Source organism: Carassius auratus, chromosome 4 (assembly GCF_003368295.1).
Source record: "Carassius auratus strain Wakin chromosome 4, ASM336829v1, whole genome shotgun sequence".
Lineage (NCBI taxonomy): Eukaryota > Metazoa > Chordata > Actinopteri > Cypriniformes > Cyprinidae > Carassius > Carassius auratus.
This window is the reverse complement of record NC_039246.1, coordinates 16450798-16466908: the sequence shown is the minus strand read 5'-3', so window position 1 is coordinate 16466908 and position 16111 is coordinate 16450798. Positions and strand designations below refer to the sequence as shown.

At 36.2% G+C, this 16111-nt stretch overlaps 1 protein-coding gene across 1 annotated transcript in view; it reads left to right on the top strand.

Moving 5' to 3' along the window:
- Positions 1 to 3011: 3011 nt before the first annotated feature.
- Positions 3012 to 16111, top strand: part of LOC113060741 (plexin-A4) — a 214922-nt gene continuing 201822 nt past the window's right edge. Inside the window, exons 1-2 of the mRNA XM_026229904.1 lie at positions 3012 to 3054; positions 10589 to 10650. The gene's annotated coding sequence lies outside the window, so the exon portion shown is untranslated. The remainder of the gene's footprint in view (positions 3055 to 10588; positions 10651 to 16111) is intronic.

Sequence of the window (16111 nt, the reverse complement as noted above, 5' to 3'; positions counted from 1 at the left end):
CGGCTCAAGAATATAAGCATTGAACGAATATAAAATCGGTTGGCAGTGTTTTCTGCATTGTCGTATTATACAGCACTCTTCGATACTCTTATTTCAATTGGTGAGCATGCAGGGGATAGATATTTAATAATATTCATAATTTCCAATATATTGTATTATATACTCAATATATTGTGGGTTATCCCACCACGTATATCATCTTCTACCATCCGACTTTTCACTCATCCTCCATATTTATGTTTATATTTATCTAACCATTAGCAAGGCAAAGTAATGGTGGTGCATTAAAAACAAGAAAACGCCAATGAATTCACCCACCAGTTCATCGATGTCAATGCTGTATGTCAGAACGTTCATCCGACTCATTCACACGTTTCAGATCCCACTCTTTGGTTCATACCAAAAGTGTGGTGACATTTACCGCTCTTCAACAAATTTTAATAGGAATCCATGCAATTGATAATTTTTTGCTTAGGCTAAAGATTTACAGACTTAGATTTTGCAAAGGGTTCAACTTGGACATGCACATTTGGTATAATGGTCCCACTCATAAACATAAAATATGTAAAAGTGTCAAAATGCCCCAAAATAGCATTTAAAACGTACACAAACACATCTTGGATGTTTCTGTCAGTCATTTGTTAGTTGTAGGCACAATGAGAGATTGGAGGCACCTTTCCAGCTCAAAGTTTTTACCCTCCAGTCAACAACACCGTAACAATCTTCACAGTTGACCCCTGCTGGAGCCGATACACCATAGAGACAAATATCTCAATCTGTACTATAACTATATCATCAGCACAATGACAAATCAAGCCAATAAATGCTGGCAGCTGAAGTCTGACATAAGATTTGCACTATCCCAGAGGGGAATCCAGTGGCCGGGGTTAAAGATTAATGCTGTGCTTATTTACAGAACAATTTCAGAGTGCACTGGCCCTCTTCATAACCTTTAGTGGAGTGTGTGTGTGTGTGTGTGTGTGTGTGTGTCCATAATGAGACTCTGTGGCCCAAGGACTGTCATTACCACATGCTAAAGTGTGACGTATACCACAAGCCACAGGCCATCAATACACACACCATCACACACAGATAATAGACAGCCATTTTATACCCCAAATAATTCCAATTCTGTTCACTACTGGCACATTTAAGGTCCAGAGATCATTGCGGCAGAGGCAGAGCATAGCTTAATGATTGACTGGTAGTCGTCATTATCAGACATGTTCCGTTCGACATGCGAGTCCAGACTGAGGAGGAGGTGAAGAAGGGTCCATGTTCAGTAAGCGTGTAATGAAGCCGGCTTTGGATCAGGGTCACTGACTTGAGTGGCATTTATTTCTGCAAGGAGACTAGTCTGCTGTGTGCTTTAAATTACTGTGGACGGGCTTGGTGAAACCTGGATTACTTGGTGCCCAGTGAGCAGATGGTAATATATTTGTGAGTAGCTGACATGAAATTTCAAGCAGTGATAGCCATGTCCTGTAGTGTGACGTTTCCTGTATTTCTGATTCTTTTATTTTATTTCCAATTTGAATATGCACATAACAGATGTTCTGACTATTTTTATGGTACTTTTATGATACATTTTGAAGCTAGACGACATGACTACAATTCAGTTTCATTGTGTTGAAAACGGCATTTAAACATCCTGCATAAAAACTGAGGAAAGAAAATTATACAAGTTTGAATGGCCATAAGAATGAGTAAATGAAGACGTGTTTCATTTCTGTGTGACTTATACATTTAAAAGTAGATTTTTGACCATTACATACAAAATACATACATGCCTCTACATACATACAATATACAAACTCTACAGTTTGTATAAGTTCAAAAGTTTTGGGTTGGTAAGACTTTTCAATGTTTTTAAAAGAAGTCTTTTATCAAGGCTTTGTCTAAGCATTTAAGTGCATTTATTTAATTAAAAATAAGGCCACATTTTATTTTAAGGTGTCCTTGTTACATGTTACAATTTAATAACAATAAATTATGCATAATTACATGCAAGTAACCCTAAGCCTAACCCTAACCCTAACCATGTAGTAAGTATGTGCATGTAAATAAAGTTACTCAGCACTTTTACACTAAGTATAATTACACTATAACAAGGACACCTTAAAATAAAGTGTAACCAAAAATAATACAGTAAAACAGTAGGCCTAATATTCCTGTAATGGCCAAGCTGGCAAATCTTCAGTGTCACGAGATCCTTCAGAAATCCTTTTAATATGCCGATTCGGTGTTCAAGAACCATTTATTGTAATCAATGTTGAAAACTGTGATGTTGTTGTCCTGCATAATATTTTCATGGAATCCAGGATGGTTCAGGATTTCTTTGATGAACAGAAAGCCCAAAGAACAGTGTTTATTTGAAATAGAAATCTTTTGTAACATCACTAATGTCTTTACTGTCATTTTAAATTAATTTAATGCATCCTTGCTGATGAAAAGTATTCATTCTTTAAAATTCTAATTGATCTCAAACTTGTATGCAAAGTTATATAGTGTTGTAATTCATCAATTCATGTGATAATATGCATTAATGTCCCACTATGCACTATGACTCAGTATCTGCATCTCAGAATGTACAGTGTGTTAATTGTAATTTGTGTTCTTCTTACAGACCCTCACTGTCTCTGTGTTCGGACCTTCAGGACAGAAGCAGTCATCCAAAAACCACATCGTCTAGATCTTTATTTATTTTGCCACCAATCAACTCTGAGCAGCCTGCCGGACAGCTGCAGCAAGTGAAGTCACTTTACGCTCATTAGCATGGACAAGAGATGAGACCCTAGACACACACACACACATCACAGATTCCCTCCCTCCACCCATTTATGAGAGTGTCGTGCCTGTGCACCGAGGAGCTCCAGAAACCTCTCTCCGGATTTCAATTGTGGGTTGGCATTCATATGTTTGCATGTATATTTATGGTCTCAAATATTTTTAATGTGTTTTAATGGATACAGGTTTGACTTCCCAGGAGGGAGCGAACAACTATATCAAATTGAAGGAAGAAAATTTGAACATGAGATGAGAAGAGAACAGATGGTACGTGGTGGGATAACTCATAAAAATTGCTTTTTACCATTGCAAAACTAACTTCCCAAAACAAAAAAGTATCATAAATCATACTGTGTTATTGTGACAGTACTTTGATATATACCTAGGTAATGAATGACTAACATGGTATATATTGCAACTACTTAAAAACACATGAAACATGAAATTACCACGTAAGTCTGAAAAACATGCACTGCTCTTTCTTATAGAGCTTCTTATTAGCATAAATGAAAAAGCTAACAAGAATATAGAAACATATGTTCTTGAGACACCTTGAGCAGAAAATTGGATTTCATGAAAATGCTATTTTAAATAGAAAAGTTTATCCTTAGAGTGAGTGGAGAGAATATAAAAAAACCTAAAGGAGCAATGAGGTGAGCACGGGTATGAAAGCAATAAAAAGAGAGAGGAGGGAGAGATGGTTAGAGGATAAAAGGGAATTGTGGGGCGGAAAAGAGAGATACGAAAGGCTTGTCGAGTGGAGGGGAGAGATGCAGGGCTACGTGTTAGTTCCTCTTCATTTGCTCTCTGTATGTGGTGTAGAGGTCAGGCTGAGAGCTGGGACTCGGGCCATGAAGGAGAGAGCAAAGACAGCCTTAGGCAGGAATACACTTACCCTGTACACACTAATGTTCTGTCTATATATTCCTCTATCACATAAAACATACATTCTGTTTATGCTAATGTTTCAAACTACAGTACTTGTTTAGTTTTTTGTCTTCGTTATGATATCAGGATATTTTTTATCATATTTTTATCATATTATCATTGTGTTCATTATATTTAGCACTGAAAAGTATTTTTTGAGATCTGAGTCACAAATAGTAATGTATGTCGCACAGCCCTGGACTTGCATAATGTAGTGATGTCAGACAGACCTGACAGATAAAATACAGAGCCAGAATTCAGACATGGATGACACTGTCGCCTCATTTCAATCTTCTAAACATGTGGCGGCCCAAAGATTCCTCCATCAAGTGAGTTCTGTTTACCTTCACCTCAGTAATCATGGGATATAATCAGCAGATGGAGCGAGCGGGCCTGCGCTGTTTCCATTTCCGAAATCAAATATGTGCTCATCATAAAAAAAGAGGACGAAAAGAAAAAAGCCATCAGAGGAATCCATCAGATCAGCGGAATAAATCTAATTTCCCTACAAATACATCTGTAATATTTCAAATCCATGGCCTGGGTTAATCTAACGCTTCATTTACATTCAAATAAAGCCAAAGTCGTGTCTTATCAATAATAAGAAAGCTGGCGGAAAAATAAATGAATTTTAAGGCAGCTGAGGGTAGATAGGGCATGGGTTTTCTTGTGTGTTTTATTCTCAAAGAGTCAATAAAATATAAAGAGACTCAATTATTCTATTAAACTGAAACACTGCATCATCACTGAGCGTTACTGAGTCAACAGAGATCTTCGGCTGTGTTTGATGAAGTTTGGTTTAGACAGAGCATACTTAATAAGGTGAGCCTCACTGGAGGTGTCTATTTTACAAATAAATGAGAGAAGAAGAGAAAGGAAGGGAGGAAGTATTCTCTGGAACTGTTATTTTCAGTGGTGTTTGCTATTAAACTTTGACATATCACTTCAGCACCATTTGTGCTACAAATATGAACGATACCTCAAATTATTGTGCTACATACATAATATAAAGTTACAGTGAAGAAGGAATCTGGGGCTGTTGAGCGTTCTAAATTATGTTTATTTTGATAGGGATTCATGCAATAGCAAAATATATACAACACTATGGGTTTAAGTTGGTCACTTCACTGGAATTTCACCAGTGTAATTGCATCTTTACAATTATTTGCTACATTTTCACAAGCAAAATTTCAATGTCTTTCAATGGTAGACGTTTTTCCCGTGCAGATTTCGCAGTGGGTTCAAGTTGGTCCCGCAGGAAGCTGTTTTGCAGAAATGTCACTAGGTGATCTTTACTGTTGTTGAGCTGAATTCCACAGGTGAAATACAGTCAAAGGGATTACTCCAATGCCAAAGGATTTAGCCACACAAATTTTAGTTTCACTCAGATTTGGCACGTTGACCAACAGACAGCTGCTTTGAAAAATGTAACTAGAGTGTGATTACACCTTTACCACTGACTAATGAATTTTCATGGTTGAAATGTGGTAAATTTAACAGGAATTTATACAATCTTAAGCAAAAGATTTTCCTATGCAGAGTTTCCAGCGTTAACCAACAGAACGTTTTAGTTTGAAAATGATTTCTATGTGAGCAAAAATATAGACAATGGATTTTTTGGGGGGGGGTGTAAAAGTTTGCTGAAATTTAGCTCACACTTTAGATTGTTTCTGTTATTTGGCCCAGGAGGCAGGAACTTTCTATCATAAGTCTTACATTAAGTTCAGACAAGTTCTAACTGAAATCCTCATGGTTACTAAAAAGATGGATGAGCCTGTTTTAAATAAGCCAGAAAGCAACCTCCTAGAAACACCCTAGCAACCAGCCAGAACCACTTTACAACCTCATAGCAATGCAATTACAACACTACTAAAGGCATAACAGCACCCTACTGTCATAGCAGCAAGCTCTCACATTTTGTTCAAAAATGTAAAAAATGTAGTTTTTATTGTCTTTATTATTATTTAATTTTGTTCCAGGAGGAAGCTGAATGTACAGAGAGAGGGAGAGACTCTCTCTCCTCTCAGGGTGTGAGATGCATGCTGACTACACCACACTGCAGTAGTGAGGTCAGATCCTCTTCATCATAATGAGACGTTCTGAGAAGAGGAAACTGCAGTGCTCACACACACCTACATTTCCTCAATGCTATTTAACACACCCTCTGTTTTGCAGTGTACAGACAACACAGTGCATTTCAATTACGGTAAAACATATATGACACAAGCCCACATGCTTCTGTTGAAAGTATCAAACAGTATGTCCATGTGCACATATTCATTGCTGTAGTCTCAAATGATGTACTAAATACACTATATACTTGGCAAAGCATTTGGATTTTTGAAGGGTGATGCTGTTTCAAATGGAACAAAGTTGTTCCTTGTTTGGTGTTGCAGCTTAATTTAGCATGTTAGCTAACCTGAGTGGAATGCTTTTCACATTTACATTGACTTTTTATGGCTTTTTACAAGATTTTGATTTTGTCAACAAGCTGAAAGTTTATGTGGTTACCAATGAATTGATTAAATCTCCAATATTAACTAAATATTTATTGGCTCTAATAAGATTTTCCCAATAAATGGGCAAGAATGAACTCATGAATGAGCTGTCCTCCATGATTCTTGTTCTTTCCAACACTAGAACATGACAACTCATAATCACAACTTCAGAAGAGGGAAGTAGGAAATAACATGTATAAAGACAGCACTGATATATGTAAAAAGCCATTTTTGGGCATATTATCGAACTTGAACTTAGATAAGCTGACATGCTAAAGATAGTAGAATCAACAGAGACAATAATACTCTTTGTTCCATTAAAATAATAAAATGGTTTAAATGCTAAGCATAATTTAAGAAAACAGCAGTGACCTGTGTTATTTTAAACATGGAAGTGCTCTTCCTCGCGGTCTTATATCATGTTTCACTGTATGTAACTGGAATATCTGTACATGGGGAACAGAGGGTGTGTAAAGCAGCACAAAAATAAAATAGAATATTGTAAATGTATGCAAATTTGGATAGACCTATCCAAATCAGATTTCAATTACTTACAGTATACAAGTGCATCCCAATAAATTAGAATGCCATGGAAAAATTCATTTATTTCAGTAATTCAACTCAAATTGTGGAACTTGTGTATTAAAGATATTCACTGCACACAGACTTAAGTAGTTTAAGTCTTTGGTTCTTTTAATTGTGATGATTTTGGCTCAAATTTAACAATAACCCACCTATTTTCAATAATTTAGAATACTTCGTAAGACCAAAAAAAAAAAAACAAACATTTGTAGTTAATTGTTGGCCTTCTGGAAAGTATGTTCATTTACTTGAGATGTACACAGTACTTGGTAGGGGCTTCCTTTGCTTTAATTACTGCCTCAATTCGGCGTGGCATGGAGGTGATCAGTTTGTGGCACTGCTGAGGTGGTATGGAAGCCCAGGTTTCTTTGACAGTGGCCTTCAGCTTATCTACAATTTTTGGTCTCTTGTTTCAAATTTTCCTCTTGTCAATACCCCATAGATTCTCTTTGAAGTTCAGGTCTGGTGAATTTGCTGGCCAGTCAAGAACACCAATACCCTGGTCATTTAACCAAGATTTGGTGCTTTTGGCAGTGTGGGCAGGTGCCAGATCCTGCTGGAAAATGAAATCAGCATCTTCAAAAAGCTGGTCAGCAGAAGGAAGCATGAAGTGCTCCAAAATTTCTTGGTAAATGGGTGCAGTGACTTTGGTTTTCAAAAAAAAAAACACAATCAACACCAGCAGATGACAATGCACCCCAAATCATCACAGACTGTGGAAACTTAACACTGGACTTCAAGTAAGTTCTCCACCCTTCCTCCAGAATCTAGGACCTTGGTTTCCAAATGAAATACAAAACTTGCTCTCATATGAAAAGAGGACTTTGGACTACTGGGCAACAGTCTAGTTCTTCTTCTCCTTAGCCTAGGTAAGACGCCTCTGATGTTGTCTGAGGTTCAGCAAATTCCTTGACATTCTGTGTGTGGTGGCTCTTGACGCCTTGACCCCAGCCTCAGTCCATTCCTTGTGAAGTTCACTCAAATTCTTGATTCGATTTTGCTTGACAATATTCATAAGGCTGCAGTTCTCTTGGTTGGTTGTGCATCTTTTTCTTCCACATTTTTTCCTTCCACTCAACTTTCTGTTAACATGCTTGGATACAGCACTCTGTGAACAGCCAGCTTCTTTGGCAATGAATGTTTGTGGCTTAACCTCCTTGTGAAGGGCGTCAATGATTGTCTTATGGACAACTGTCAGATCAGCAGTCTTCCCCATGATTGTGTAGCCTAGAGAACCAAACTGAGAGACCATTTTGAAGGTTCAGGAAACCTTTGCAGGTGTTTTGAGTTGATTAGCTGATTGGCATGTCACCATATTCTAATTTGTTGAGACAGTGAATTGGTGGGTTTTTGTTAAAAGTGAGCCAAAATCATCACAATTAAAAGAACCAAAGACTTAAACTACTTCAGTCTGTGTGCACTGAAATTATTTAATACACAAGTTTCACAATTTGAGTTGAATTACTGAAATAAATGAACTTTTACACAACATTCTAATTTATTGAGATGCACCTGTAATTAAATGCTGCTAGACTGACAATTTCTTTCAACATTTCCTTGTTTAAAAATTAACACAGGTGCGCCTATTCAAAATTGTAGTTTGAAAACCACCGGCACACCTTTCACCATCCTTTAAATTAGCAATCGACGCACACAAACACAGGTGCACATTGTGGCGTTTATCATGGTCTGAGACACACACACATACATGCACACGCTCCAGGACATTATCAACCAACACACACTTGCGCTGCTCGCTTCTACTATTATGGTGCTGTCTAAAACACACAATCACACACACACACACACACACACAAAGAGGATGCTGGTCCTTCTCTGCCGTGTGGTTTGACGGTGATAAAGGTTTTTATGTGTCAGCTGCTCATGGCTGCTGAACTGCAGTGTGTGAAACTGTCTTTTAAATGTCACCTTGTGAAAACGCACAGGAAACTCCCACAGGATACAAACACTCGCTCTCATTTTTTCAAAGAGAATTCCATGTATAGGGTAGCGTTGTGATTCCCATTCAGGGGTATCTACCACAGGGGGTAACTGGAAAGATTTCAGTTTTGTTTTGTTAAACCTATAAAGAAATTATGAATTTAAAATATAAATATCAGGGTTTTCAAAAGATTAAAAATAATCAAAAATAATAATTTAAATAGTGCAATAAAAAGAAATAGTAATTGAAAAAGTAACCTGGAACAAAATCTTTATTGCTTGTATGTTCTCTTTCTTTCTTTCTTTCTTAAGAAAATTCTTTACAATTAAATAAAAGTCTTTACACTTAAATAGCCTACATAAGAAATAGAATTTGAAAATGAATAAATCTCGTGGAGCTGTAGGCTACATCTAAATAAATGTATGTAACCTATATCTATATCTTCTAATTTGCAAGGTTTGAAAATGAATAAGTTCCTTGTGGAAATATAGCTTAGGCTACCGTAAATTAATTTATGCATAAATACATCCACAGTTTTATATTATTTTAGATTTTAATTATTAGGCTATTATTATATTCAGCTACTTAGAATTCTTCCAGAAGGCGTCTAAATCATTCAATCCTTCGCAAAAACGTTTTATTATTATTATTATTCTTTTACTTATGTCATAAAAACTGAGCAAATCGCGTGCTTTCACTGTCTCGCGAGAGTAAAAAGTGTCTCTCTCGGCATGTTTCATTCGATTGGCTGTTTGCATCATTTATTATTACAGCTTGTAATCAAACGCAAGGTGTCGCGTTAAGGTTATATAACGTCGCATTGTTTTTTTTAGAAGGGACACAGCTAGTTTGTTTAACTTTGTACAGCCAAACAAACCAATATCAAACATAACTGCATACACAGTACAGCAGACAACAAACAACATGTTTCTGTTTGAGAGGAAAATATTGGTGAATTTGTGTTTCACTCACAGTAATAAAGTGAATCATTGTAGAATATTCATTCATTCCAATATAAGGAACCCTTTTTTGGTTTTGGCTTTTAGAGTCAAATAGGTTGGAAAACACTGTAGTGGCCCTGAATTTGTGAAAGTAAGCCAAAAAAAATGAGAATCCCACACTTTGTTTGGTTCACAAGTTCTCGTCCCAAGTTCTGTCCTGTTCCCAGACAACCGAGGGGGCAGGATGCACCTCCACCTTTGACCCTAATTAGTCTGGGGGCAGTTTACAGTCACACTATTAGTGGTGAAAAATTATCCTCGCCTGCATCCCTGGGCAACACACTGACCTATTAATGCCAATCAAGTCCTACGCAGACCAGAGAGAGATTATGATCTAAGCAGGCCAGAGATGGAGAGATGGTATCAGCTCTCTGCTTTCAATCAATACTGGCTGATTCTAATAGGCATTGATTGCATCAAAACCTTGATCCCAAATCGCAGATGTGATTATGTAATGGGGGGCCATGACATTTTATTGAAAACAATGAGCCTGACGGTACAGGCTGGAGGAAATATTAATCTTACTGTGTCACGTTACTGAACTCTGTCACTCCTTTGTGGTCATTTTTTGATTTATGATATATGTGTGTTGTGGCGATTACTTGTGACAGCTGAGCAGCTGTCTAACAGTATCATGCTAACAAAACAGAAGTATGCTTGTTATGGTCTAATTGCATGTTTAGTCAGTGAATGAAATCCAGTCTTGTTTAAGGCGTTAGGATTATTTTTATTTTCTGGCATTCTAAATAAATTAAGAGTCAAGAAGTAGAGTGGTTTCTCATGCAGTGTGCATACTATTTGTGTGTTTTTATAATTATCTATAGATTGTTTATTGTTTTTTCTGTTTATAGGTGAGACTGAGGTTAGTTGGTCACACAAGGAAGCTGGCCACACAAAGACTACATCTTATTAAGTAAGCTTTTTTTCTACTAATTGTGCATGTTTTTTTTTTCTTTTCTTGCTGTGCTTTTGTATATTGTTTTAAAATACTTGAACTCTCCTAAATTTATTTTATTTTATTTTTTATTCCGGGAGCATCATATTTTTGTATTAGGATTTCATAGTGGTGAGTTCCTACAGTATGTGACAACTTGCCTACAAAAGGTCAACTTGTGTTCATTCATCTGTGTCTTTTTGCAAAGGAACAAAAGTGAGTAAAAATATGTAGTTTTGTAGATAAGGGTTTATGTGCCTATAAAGAAACTAACCTTCTGAAATTTACCAGCTCTGAGAATAATTTATTAGTATAATAAAAAGTGTCGGTCCATCAAATTTTTTATTTTATTTTAATATGAACTAATTAGCTACTATTATGGTATTTATTATTTTCAGGGGGTTGATTTTATTTTATATTTTTTTGTTTTCATCTTAATGCTAGTTTATTAAAGTTTATATTTGTACATATTACTTAAAACTCATATTTCCTTACTTTAGTACTTCAACTTGAACTTATCGCTGTTAGTTGTTTAGTCAAGTCAGCATTTTCTATTTTAATCTAATATTTATATTTAATCTTATTTATTTATCTTTCCCTTTCTGTGTTTCATATCTTTATGTACAGACCAGTCTGAGAAATTGATGCTGATAATAATAGTGTATTCTGATAACAGCAGGTACAGGCAAAGTTTGTGGAAATGAATCAGGCCAGATATGAAATACGGAGTTCCATATATCACCTCAAGAAAGAGTGGGAGAGTTTTTCTTATATTTTTTTACACACACAAACTTTCAGTCAGCATAACAAATAACACAAATTAAATCTGCAACAAGACGCACATTCAATTAGTCTCAACAGCATAGAATAGCACAAATAAATTCTCCTTCCGCCACAGAACAAAAGATATCATTACAGCTCTACTGTTGCTCATAAGTTTGTGTATACCTCATTGCTTTGTGCTGCTGTATTTAAATTGAAAGATGATTGCAGACTTTCTGAAAGCTTAAAGCAGAAGTGACCATGTGATAAATGGCTTCACTAACTCCACAATGTACACATTTATCTTTAGCATTTTTAAGACACATTCATCATGCTTGAGTTAAAGTCAGTGTGAATTGTCATGTTCAGTCTGTCTTATTTCTGTAATGTGATGCATTTCTGAGTGAAACTGGAAAAATGTAGAGCAGCACTTGATTGTATACACTGGAAATGGATTAGATGGTGAAAAGTGGCTGTTGCATGCAAGAACGCAACCTGACTGATTGAGAGTTTGCTATCTGCTTGTTGGTTAATAATATCTTTTTAGATATTTAGATATCTTTAGATATCTTTTCATTTTAATTTATGCCACCAAAAAAGGTTCAGAGAAAGTTAGAAGTCTACATTTTTTATTTGCTTCCGAATCCGATTCAATATGTAGACAACTAGAAATAAAACTGTTTGATCTATATACCAGTGTGTTTGATTATGAAAGTAAAAAAAAAAATGTATATATACACATACACATATATATACCAGTTTACAATATCAATCAGCTGCCAAAGGAAGCCTTGCACATTAAAGTTCAATAGCTGCATCTTTCCCTATATTATAAATAAAGTGTTTTCCCTTTAAAATAACATTCCCAGTGAGTTATTTACAATAGGACTATAGCATGCATTAAAAAGTAAATGGCGTCCATTGTTACCTCATGTTAATTTTAACAAAAAGATTCTACATCAATACTTGAAGAGGAGAGGGAGAATGGTAGAGTGCTTTTAGTACAAAGAAAGACACATCTATTTCAGTATTTAAAACTACAAACAGCCCGTCTTTCTCTTATTAACCTTTGTACCGCTGTGTTTGGTTTTTATGTAATGATTGATGTCAAAAACCCTGTTGGAATGAGTTTGCTGCACAAGCTCTTGGATTCTAGGAAATAGGCTTTCTTAAACCGCCAGAGAGAAACATCATGCAGAAGAGCCGAACCAGAAAACAAGAGTTGTTGAAGAAGCCCTAGTGCTGTGATTGCACACATTGCTGTCGGTGACCAGACAGTGTACACAGATAACCTCTCCTTCAGCAGGTGTGATTGAATAGCTTGAGGCGGAAGAACATTCCAGAGATTCTCCTATAAAAGTTTTTGGTGAAGTCTGTGTTTGCAACTTGGGCTTATCGCCACAGCCTTGGGTAACAGACGCTTGCTTCGTCTCAGCCATGCAAATGATAACAGGCTCCAGCGAAGGGCAAGTTCTCATGGAAATCTTCATGTGTGTGTCTGAAGGCCCCGAGATCTTTGTAGCATTCCTTGAGTATGTCTCCCTCTGTAATCAACCATCTCTCCAGATGAGACCATCTAACGTTGGCCGCCGTGCCTGAAAGACACACACACAATGATTGCCATTGACCGAGAGGGACCAGCTGTGTGTGAGGGAACAGTGACAACAGTCATGAAGACACACAGGATCTCATATAGGCATCCAAATTCAGCAGACTGGTGAGATCATTGCTGTGAGGCCACATTGAGACATCAGAACCTGCTAGTGAGATGAAACCACACATCTCAGTCCATTGGACAAGCATTAGTGTAACTGTTTGTAGTCGTGTAGCTAAACCTCTACAAAAGCACACAATCTGGACCTCAGTTAAGCTAATTCTGGCCAAGAATCATCCACTTGCTCATGTACAGTGACTAACCACAGTTTGTTCATTTATTTATTGCATAGAAATTAGGGGTCTATCTGAAGATTATACCACAATAAAAGATTGTATGAAAAAAATTATATTGTTAATTAATATTAATTAAAATGTATATTAAATACTATATTTAAAAAAATTTAAATGAATTTTTTTTTTCAATTTTTTTCATCTTAGTTTTTTTTTTATCTGTGTTAAGTAGTTTTTCGTGCCGTGTAGCTCTCAAAGTGTCATCTGTGAGCAGTTGTAAAGAAACACTGGAAAAAATAGTGGAAAATAGTGTGTATAGACTGTATTTCTGTCCATGTAAACGTAATTAGTAAAGACTTTCTGAAGGAACATACGCTATTGAAAGAAGTGTCGTTTGTCAAGAACACTGACCTTTTTGTAAATCAATGCAAAGCTATGAATCAACATGAATATGTCTGTGAAAACAAGTGCATAACTCAGAAAACATAGAATAGAATTCTGCTCATAGATGCCCATTTAACCTGATACTTCCTACATCAAATAAAACTGGCATCTGTGATATCTTTCAAATATCGGAAAACGCTAACTTGGAAAACAAATTCTTCTTCAGAAAATGATTTATTAAAAAAAGCTGTAAAAATGTCTTACGGTTTGTCCATCCTGGGGCTTTGATATGGCTGATGGCAGAATGATCATGAACAGATGAGGTCTTGTACACAGCAGTGACAGTGATGCTGTTTTCGAAAGGATGTTCATCAGACAGAAATCAGAAAACAGAAAGCAGCCAGTAAGAGGGTTGACACGTTTATGAAGGCAGACGCTATAAATACTATCCTTTCATTGGCAGCCCATAAATAATATTGCCCATGGTGTAAAATGACTTTGAAATTGACCATAGTGTGTATGTACACGTTTTGTACGCATGACTTAATGGCATAAATCTAGCATGGTGCCCCATAATGCAGAAAAAGATGAACAATGAATGGATATTACGTAGCTGGTACGTGCAACCACTCTCTCAATCAATTTGTTCAAAACTTTGAATATTCTGAAACAAATTACGCTCTTTATGAGTGAGTCACTGATTCATTCAAATTATTCAAAACACTGATTCATTTAGAACTGATGCTAATTAAAACCTTTGAGTGAGTCATTGAATAATTGACATGTTGTTTTATTTATTTTATTTAAAAAAATTATGTATGTATGTCTGTATTTGAGTGACTCGTTGAATTATTCACATTTGTTCAAAACACTGATTCATAATTTTGATGAGACTTAAATTATTTTCATTAGAATAGAACAAATTAACTGCTCGTATTGCGTAGGGTGCTGCTTGATATTACTGATCCCCATTTCTTTTGCATACTTGCTGACACAAACTTGAGGACCCAAAATAATTCAACATGAGTCGCCCTCATGCTTCGCTTCCTTCATCTTGTTCTTTTAGGCACCAAACACTCCAATCAATGGTATTGATCATTCCTCGGCAGACTCGACCTGTCTGAGGAATCTATCTGCAGGTGTCAGTGGAGAAAAATTTATGAACTTTAAATCTACTTCACTGCACACACACTGATCATTTGAGTGACATTAGATTGTATTTCTCTGTCATGGACGGCAATAATATATCTTAACTAGATTCTTATCTAGAATAACTGACACAAAATCACTGGAAACACTGATTGCTTGACAGATGACTATATCATGCAGATCTGTCTTGTGAAGGCAAAATATTGCATTACAAGACATTTATGCATGGCAAATGATGTGAATAGTAAAACATACAGTATATGTGATGGTTTGGGGAATAAACTCTTAGAAAAAGAAACAATGCCGTCACTTTATTAGTTTGACACTGTTGTGCTTTTATCAATGGCCTTTTCTCTGGTCCGCATCCTGTCTACACATTGTCTATTGATCAGACTGACAGAAAAATGGTCAGTATCGGGGCCTAGATCTGTTTTAATTCCACTGCACTGTGGACCGTTTGTTTAAACTGACAAATTGTTTGTGTGTTTATTTTGTCTTTAAATTAATTTTATCGGACAGGCCCCAGACACTGGGACAAGGTCTAGAAGTGTAACAGATTACGAAGTTGACCCTGCTGCGGTCTCAATCAATGGTGTCCAATTGTACAAAGGAATTTTGGTGTTTTCACAGACATATTCAATGTTGATTCAAAGTCTCTGCATTGATTTATCAAAAGGTCGGTGTTCTTCACAGATGACAATTCTTTCAATAGTATAATCCCTTAGATTTATAACAGATAACTTTGACTTTGCAATCGTCCTATCCTAATCTTTTTTATTCACAGTTGAATATGTTGATGAATATATGAAACAATATGTTGCATATATGATTTATATATATATAGGGACTTCAGAACTGTATCCATTTAGGTCAGCAGATCTTGAGCATTTATCATCATTATACCAAAGACGTGTATTGATTATTGCTCGTTTAAGATTGATTCCTCAGTTTGCTTGTATTTAAATGTCTTAAAATCTATTTGCTATTTTTCAATGCATGCAAAACATGCACAAGGTGGCAAGGCCGTGCTAACTCATTAAGATGTACTATTTTCTTCAGCTATTCATTTATTTAAATTGGATAATTGGAAAGAATCGATCCAGTGGATGACCAGAGCATCTTCACTATCCCCAAGTAATTATATGTTAAACATTTAAACACTAAATCCTTAACATCAGCCCAAAACACCTCCACTGGTGCCTTTAAAACTTTATTAGTCCGTCCTTCCCAAATACTTGATACACTGGAGGGTGTTTCT